Raw genomic sequence first — 8,727 nt, 5'->3', positions numbered from 1 at the left:
CCTCCCCCTCCTCCTCCTTCTCCTCCTCCTCTCCCCTCCTCCCTCCTCCCCCTCCTCCTCCTCCTCCTCCTCCCCCCTCCTCCTCCCCCTCCTCCTCCTCCTCCTCCTCCTCCTCCTCCTCTCCCCTCCTCCTCCTCCTCTCCTCCTCCTCCCTCCCCCCTCCCCTCTTCTTCTCCTCCTCCTCCTTCCTCCTCCTCCCCCTCCTCTCCCCCTCCTCCTCCCCTCCTCCTCTCCCTCCTCCTCCTCCTCCTCCTCCTCCTCCTAAGCAAAACCCAAGGCCACGAACGTCGAGAAGAGAAATTCCGAAGATGCTCGATGTTTTCGTCTCATAAACAGTGAAGATTGGAATGACAAAGACGACGATGATGATGATGGTGGTGGTGGTGGGGGTGTGGGGGTGGTGTTGGTGGGGGGTGGGAAATGGGATGATGGGGGGATGAGGAAGGGGGGGGGGATGGGATGAGGAGGGGGGATGAGGCAAAAAATTTTTTGTAATTCCTTTTGGGTAATATTTGTGATGTTCTTGTGTCCTGTCTTTCTATTTCTTTTTTATTTTCTTTCTTTTTCTTTCTCGTTTTTTTTCTTCTCTCTCGTTCTCTATCTGTCTGTCTGTCTATTTCTATTTGTCTTTTTTTTTTTTATCTACCTACCCCTCTTTCTCTAATTCGTCATCTCCTTCATTATCATCATAACCACCATCTCTTCCTTCCTTCCTTCCTTCCTTCCTTCCTTCCTTCCTATATCTCCGTTTTCCCTTTCCTCCTGCCTCCCCCCCCTATCCCCCTCCTCCACCTCACTGGCCGGCCACCTGTTACATGCCCTCCCCTCCCCCTCCCCTGACCCCTCCTCCTACCCGCCCCCTCTCCTTCTCTCCTCCTCCTCCTCTTCTCACCCCCTCTCCTCTCCTCTTTCTTCTCCTCTCCTCCCTTCCCACTCCTCCTCTTCTCCCTTCTCCTCCTCTCCTCTTCCTTCTCCTCTCCTCCCTTCTCTTCCTCTCCTCCTCCCTCACCCTCCCACTCCTCCTCCCTCACCCTCCCTCTCCTCCTCCCCCCCCTCCCCCCCTCCCTCCCCTTCACCCTCCCCTTCACCCTCCCCTCCTCCCGCTCCTCTCCTCCCTCGGTCGCCAGTGTGCGCCTGGATGTGTGACGGGGAGGTCGTGTTTTGCGCCGGAGAGGGAAACGCACCGCAGTGATAATCGAGTTTGTGTGGTGACTACGGCCAGCGAGATTGTGTGTGGCGTGTTTTGATTGTTGTGTTTTGTGATTGTTTTTTTTATGTATTTATTTATTATTATTATGATTAATTTATCATTTATTTATTTATTTAATTTATTTATTTATTTATTATTATTTTTTTTTTGGGGGGTGGGTATTGTGATTGTGGATTTCGTTGGAAGATTTGTATAGTTTTTTTGTTTTTGTTTTTGTTTTTTGTTTTTGTTTTTGAAAGCGAAATGGGAGTTGTGTGCGAGTTATCATCTTTTTTGGGGAAGAACAGAAAGAAATGTGATTTAAATTTGCGCTGCCTTTGTGTCAGCTGTGTTTTTTTTTTTCTGGAAAAGTGTTGCATGTTCCTTACTGTGGTGTTTATATTTTGCATCTTTTGTCTTGTGTTATCAGATTTTCATTGTGTTATGTGATGTGATATTCTCTTCTGTCCCGTATTTCATCTATATTTCTCTTATGTATTATTATTTTTTATTTTATTTTTTTAAATCTTTGTTTCTCTCTTTTTTCATATTCTCTTTCTTATTTTTTCTCTCTCTTTATCTCTCTCTCTCTCTCTCTCCTCCCTCCCCCTCTCTCTCCTTCCTTCCCTCTCCCTCCCTCCCTCCCTCCTCCTTCCCTCCCTCCCTTCCACCCTCCTTCCCTCCCTCCCTAATCCCTCCCATCCCTCCCTCCTTCCCTCCCTCCCTCCCTCCCTCCCTCCCTCCCTCCCTAACTTCCAGTAACCATCCCTCCATCCTTCCTGCCGTGAGCTTCCCAAACTTCCGAGCAACTTCCCGAGCCATGAACGGCATGGCAGCATCGGTTCCCAGCATCTCCCTAATAACACGGTATTTGGCGGATAACGGAGTCTTAGCTGATGATATGAACGCGGGACGGGTTTGGTGGGGATTTGGTGGGGGTTTGGTGGGGATTTGGTGGGGATTTGGTGGGGATTCTCGCTCTCGTCCTCCCACGCTTGATGGGTTGACCACGCCCACTCTCCCTACGTCGTCATATCCGAGGCGCCGCCCACTTTGGGGTTCGACCTCGTTTTTTTTCTAATTATTCAGCTTCTTGTTATTCCTATTTCTCCCTCGTCGTCTTCCTTTTTCCTCCTGCTCTCCCTCATCTACCTCCTCCTCCTCCTTATCCGCCTCTCTTTTTCCTCCTCCTAATCCCCCTCCTCTTCTTCATTCACCGCCTCCTCCTCCTCCTCCTCCTCCTCCTCCTCCTCCTCCTCCTCTTCTCCTTTTTATGTTCATGTTGCTGCATCTCTTGCAATATCACACCATCTTTGCCTATCTCGTAATCTCACCAATTAAAATGTCAGAATTTGATTTCTTTACACCCTTTTTTTTCTTATGACTTTTTGTCATTTTTGCGCTTATTTTCAATGTCATTTTCCCACTCTCTCCCTCTCTCTCCCTCTCTCTTCCTCTCTCTCCCTCTCTCTCCCTCTCTCCCTCTCTTTCTCTCTCTCTTTCTCTCTCTCTTCTCTCTCTCTTTCTCTCTCTCTTTCTCTCTGTCCCCTCTCTCTCTCTCTCTGTCCCCCTCTCTCTCTCTCTGTCCCCCTCTCTCTCTCTCTCTCTCCTCTCTCTCTCTCTCGCTCTCTCTCTCTCTCTCTCTCCTCTCTCCTCTCTCTCTCTCTCTCTCTCTCTCTCTGTCTTCTCTCTCTCTCTCTCTTTCTCTCTCTCTCTGTCTCTCCTCTCTCTCTCTCTCTCTCTCTCTCTCTCTCTCTCTCTCTCTCTCTCTCTTCATTCATCTATTTCTCTGTCTATCTTTCAGTATTTAGTATATTTCAATTTCTTGGTTAACCCGCCGCTGGAGGTCAAATCTTTGGTTGACCTCCTGTGCCAATTTTGATAATCGAGTTCGTCCGCGCTTATGTAATTGCTGATGTGCTTAATCTTTCGTTCGTATTTCCCCATCTCTTTTCGTAATATTAAAAGAAAAAAAAATCTCGTCTTTCCGTCTCTTACAATAAAAAAAAAAAAAAATTCTTTGTTTTTTTTTTTTCGATTTCTCTTCTCGAGCAGTTAAAAAAAAATCAGGATCGGAGGGTAATATCCAACAACTCGTTTTTTTCCTTTATTCGAGATTGCAATTGCTTGACCTTCCCTCCCTTGCAACACGAAGGCCCGCGTGTTTATCTTTTGTTGACATTGCAACGCGTGCTCGACACGGGGTGGGGGTGGGGGGGGGACCTGGTCTCGTGTGGTTCTCCCTGACACGTCGATTTCTAAGCTTCGCTCGTTTTGTTTTCTTTTTCTTTTTGCTTTTCATTGCTTGATTTGCTTGGCTTGTGCGTTTCGTGTCTCTCTCTCTCTCTCTCTCTCTCTCTCTCTCTCTGTCTTTCTCTCTCTCTCTCTGTCTTTCTCTCTCTCTCTCTGTCTTTCTCTCTCTCTCTCTGTCTTTCCTCTCTTCCTCTTCTCTCCTCTCTCTCTCTCTCCTCTCTCTCCTCTCTCTCTCTCTCTCTCTCTCTCTCTCTCTCTCTCCTTTTCTTCCTCCTCTTTTTCTCTATATATATTTGCTTCTTTCAGTCTGTCTCTCTCTAGCTGTTTCTCTCTGTCTCTCCTCTCTCTCTCTGTCTCCTCTCTCCCTCCCTCCTCCTCCTCCTCCTCCTCCCTCCCTCCTCCTCCTCCTCCTCCTCCCTCCCTCCCTCCCTCCCTCCTCCTCCTCCTCCTCCTCCTCCTCCTCCTCCTCCTCCTCCTCCTCCTCCTCCTCCTCCTCCTCCTCCTCTTCCCCTCTCCCTCCCTCCCTCCCTCCCTCCCTCCTTCGTCCTCCACCCTCCTTCGTCCCTCCTCCCTCCTTCTCTTCCCCTCTCCCCTTCTCCCCTTTTTTTGCGTCAGGGAACTTAATGAAAACGTGAGCGAGGATGTAAACAGCCGGGCGAGTTAGACGCAACAGTTGTGAAAAAGCCCGTTTGCTGTTGGGGTCCTGTTGTTCTGTTGCCGTTGCTCTGTCTCCCCGTTTCTTTTGCGTTTGGCTGTTCCCTTTCCTTGTCTTTTTGCTTTTGGGTTTCCCTTTTTTTTCTCTTTTTCACTTCTTGTCTTTTTGTTTTTGCGTTTTTTTTTCCTTCTCTTTTTTTGTTTCACTTTTTATTTATTTATTTGTTTGTTTGCGTTTCGTCTGGGTTTTTTTCACTAGCTTTCTTGGTAGGTAGATAGATGGATAGATAGATAAGTATATAGAAATTAGATGGGTAGATTGGTATAGATAGGTAGATTACAGGGTAGATGTAGATATAGATCTATTGGTCGCATAGCTTGTATCTACATATCTATCTGTTTATATATTTTTTCCTCTAACAGCCCCGTTATCTATCTCTATCCATACACTTCTCTATCTCTCTACACTCTACTTATCGCAGTTCCTCATCCCGTTAATTACAAGGAAGTCAATTAGTGTAATCAGTGTTAATGGGGAAAAGGGGTCAGGTATTCAAATTAACTGGTGCGCTTAATCGGACACGTGGATATGTGTTCACGGAAATGGGGCAATTGCAGTGCGAATAAGCATGCTGGGTGAGGTGCGAATAAGCTGGTGAGGGTTCAGCTGTTCCGACCCGGTTCGAAGCAGCTGTCTTGGGGGTTCGAACAGGTGTGGCGTGTGGGTGGCTCGTGATTTATTTCTATGTATGTTTCTCTTCTGTTTTTTTTTTTTTTTTCTTTTTCTTTCTCTTTTTTTTTATATTTCTCTGTTTTTTTATAGCTTATGATTTAATTCTCCTTTTGTTTCTCCTGTATTTCTCCTTTTATTTCTCTTGTTTTTCTCATTTGATTTCTTTTATGTTTCTCTTTCCTTATTCTTTTTTTTTTTCTTTTTTCTGAGAAGAGAGGAGAGGGGAAGGGGAGAAGAGGGGAAAGGAGAGGAGAGGAGGGAGGGAGGGGGATAAGAGGAGAGGGAGAGGGGGAAGGGGGAAGAGAGGAGAGGGGAAGGGGAGAAGAGGGAAGATGGGAGAAGAGAGGAGAGGGGAAGGGGAGAAGAGGAGAGAGGCATGGGAGAAGGGGGGGGGGGGAGGCAGGAAGGGAGGGGTCGTAGGCACTACTACTTCCGTTGTCCGGATCGCTGGTCACTTTGTTATGAGGAAAAAGACCTGTTCCGATTTCGTGTATAAATGACTTCCCTTTTCCCCTCCTCTTTCCGCTGGCTATTTTGCTGTCGTTTGCTTTGGCTCGTGTTTGTGTGTGATCTGTGATTGGTTTTATGCATCTTGCTTTCTTTAATGCATTTTCTTCGTCTTTCTCTCTATTTCTCTTGCTCTCTCTATTTCTCTCTCTCTCTCTCTCTCTCTCTCTCTCTCTCTCTCTCTCTCTCTCTCTCTCTCTCTCTCTCTCTCTCTCTCCCCTCTCCCCTCTCTTCCTCTCTTCCTCCGTATTTCCACTCCTCTTCATCTTCGTCTTCATTACGCGACCTTAATTTATTATTATTATTATTTCATTTACTTTATTATAAAATTTTATATTCCCCCATTTTTTATCAATTATACTATTTTTTTATTAATTTATATTAATTCTATATTCGCCCCATTTCCACTTTCTCCCTCCTCCCCCTCCTCCCCCCATTTCCACTTTCTCCCTCTTTCCCCTCCTCCCCCTCTCTCGCAAGGCCTCGCTATCCAATTTAGGATTAAGATTGGTCGACCGAATTAATCCAGTTTGGTGCAGCTTGATTTACACCCCAATCCCTTACTTTCATCCTGGATTATCCTGGCTGATTAGTTTGAACAAGAAACGCGTTATATTATCCTCGTGTTTCCTTTGATAGGCTTTGGGTAGATTTTATCCTTCTTCTGTTCGTTAATGTGCTTTTGGGTAGAGTATATCCTTGCGTTTCTGGATATGCTTTGGATAAAGTGTATCCTTGTGTTTGTTAATATGCTTTGGTAATATCCTTGTGTTTGTTAATATGCTTTGGGTAGAGTATATCCTTGCGTTTCTCATAATTTTCCCTGTGGTATTATCCATGATTATCCGAGGTATTTGAAACTACAATACATTATCCAGGAAAGGATATATATACCCGGGATTAAGCCAGTCCTGTCCATCTAATCCAAATCCATGAATTATCCGAAGCAGCAACTTTGAATAATGCTTGATATCTTTGAAAAAATTAGGAATATAGTTTCTTCACGCTTTTCCGAGATCGATGCCTGAGGGCTAACCTTCAGAGAGGAATTTCTCTAAATATTAGCAGGTGTGTGTGTCTGTGTGTATTTTTGTATGTGCGTGTGTGTGTGTGTGTGTGTGTGTGTGTGTGTGTGTGTGTGAGAGAGAGAGAGAGAGAGAGAGAGAGAGAGAGAGAGAGAGAGAGAGAGAGAGAGAGAGAGGAGTGCGTGCGTGCGTGCGTGCATCCGCGTGTGTGTTCGTGTTCGTGTACGTGTTCGTGTGTTCGTCCGTGCGTTGCGTCACACGTGGTTGGGTTATTTGTTTTTTCTGTCTGAGGAAAAGGGTGTGGGTGGGCGTGGGGGGGAGGGGGAGGGGGGCGGTTCAGTAATTCGTTTTCTCCGGGTCGGTTTTCTCTTTTTATTTGTTATTATTATTATTATCATTATCGTTGTTGTTATTATTGTTATTGTTATTATTATGATTTGTTATTTTTCATGTGTTTATTTTATTTTATTTATTTATTTTTTTTTAAGTGCATTTTGATAACTGAGATTGTTGTTGCTGTTTTAGTTATACGCTTAGTCGTCGAAATAATATATATATATATATATATATATATATATATATATATATATATATATATATATATATATATATCGTTTATATTCCCAACAATTTAATCAATTGAAAAGTCTTGTATGTCAGCTTAAAAATAACTTGATTTGTCATTCGCTTGCGGTCAATGAAAGTACTTTTTTTTTTCTTCGAGATATGATTGCAGTTGACTGTAAATAAATTTGATATAGCATAATGGCATTTTCTTTTCTTTTTCTTTTCTTTTTTTATTTTAATCAAGGTTAATGATTACTTCCCCGTGGGAGTGAAAGGCGCTGTTTCTTATTCGGACAACTCGCCTTCCTCTCTCTCTCTCCTCTCCTCGGCCTTGTTGTGCGAATAGTAAAGGGACGTCTCGCGGTTTCGGACCCTTGCGGTTTCGGAGCTTCGGATGGAAAGGCTCGTTCTCGGATGCTGGGTTTCGGAAATCTTGGTAAAGATGGTAATAATAATGATGATGATAATAGTAATAATAATAACGATAGTAATAAATGGAAATAATGATAAAGTTAATGATGAAAAAGGATGATAGGAATGTGATGATAATAGAAAAAAATATTCATAAAGAAAAAGAATACTAATAGCCAATAATAATAATGATAATAATAATAATAATAGAAGGATGATAATAGAAAAAAAAATAGAATAGAAAAGAAAAGAAAAAAGGAAAATTGCGTTGGTGATAGACACAGATAGACATATAGGAGGATAGATAAGCATAGATAGACAGACAGACAAATAGTCATGCGTACATACAGGCAGACATACCGGCATACATGTGTACATACAGCCAGACAATCGTACATACACATAGACATAGAGTAAGACAGACAGACAGACAGACAATGCGTACATGCGCAGGCAGACACTCGCACATACACATGGACATAGAGGTAAATAAACAGCTAGGCATTGACTGACAGAGACAGACAGACAGACGTACATACAGGGAAACATACCGGCAGACATGTGTACAGACACTCGTACATACAGATAGACATGCACATAAACAGACAGATAAGCGTACATGCAGGTAGACATAGAGGAAAATAAACAGACAGATAAGCGTGCATACAGGTAGACACTCGTACATGCAGATAGACATAGAGGAAAATAAACAGACAGATAAGCGTGCATACAGGTAGACACTCGTACATGCAGATAGACATAGAGGAAGATAAACAGCTAGGCATTGACAGACAGACAGACAGACAGACAGATAACGAATTTGCGAGTATTTTCTCGCTCCGTTGGCCTCGACTTTCCTTTTCGACTTGGCTTCAGCTTTGACATTTTTCTAGTCGCCTGTCACTTGCAATTTCGGTGGACGTTGAGCACGTAATTGACAAGCTGAGTGTGCAATAAAATATAATTTTTTTTTTTTTTATTGCTAAAGTCATTGCTCGAACTCCCGCCGAAATGAAGCTGGGAAAGGAAAGAATTAAAAAAAAAATGGCGGGAAATACTTGAGTGAATTAAATGAGATTCTCTCTCTCTTTCTCTCTCTCTCTCTCTCTCTCTCTCTCTCTCTCTCTCTCTCTCTCTCTCTCTCTCTCTCTCTCGCTCTCTCTCTTCTCTATCTCCTCTCTCTCTTTTCATCTCCCCTCTCTCTCTCTCTCTCTCTCTCTTCTCCTCTTCTCTCTCTCTCCCTCTCTCTCTCTCTCTCTCTCCCTCTCTTTCTCTCTTTCTCTCTCCCTCCTCCCTCTTCCTCTCTTCCTCTCTTTCTCTCTTTCCTCTCTCCGTCTCCCCTCTCTCTTTTCTTTCCTCCTTCCCTCCCTCTCCTCTCTCCTTCTCTC

At 44.0% G+C, this 8,727-nt stretch overlaps 1 protein-coding gene across 1 annotated transcript in view; it reads left to right on the top strand.

The window, feature by feature from the left end:
- Positions 1-1,127: 1,127 nt before the first annotated feature.
- The window catches only part of LOC119576424 (unconventional myosin-XV-like), a 25,324-nt gene continuing 17,724 nt past the window's right edge, over positions 1,128-8,727 (top strand). Inside the window, 1 exon segment of the mRNA XM_037924129.1 lies at positions 1,128-1,229. The gene's annotated coding sequence lies outside the window, so the exon portion shown is untranslated.

Source organism: Penaeus monodon, chromosome 8 (assembly GCF_015228065.2).
Source record: "Penaeus monodon isolate SGIC_2016 chromosome 8, NSTDA_Pmon_1, whole genome shotgun sequence".
Taxonomy (NCBI): domain Eukaryota; kingdom Metazoa; phylum Arthropoda; class Malacostraca; order Decapoda; family Penaeidae; genus Penaeus; species Penaeus monodon.
Note: the sequence above shows the minus strand (reverse complement) of the source record. Positions and strands in the feature narration are given on the sequence as shown.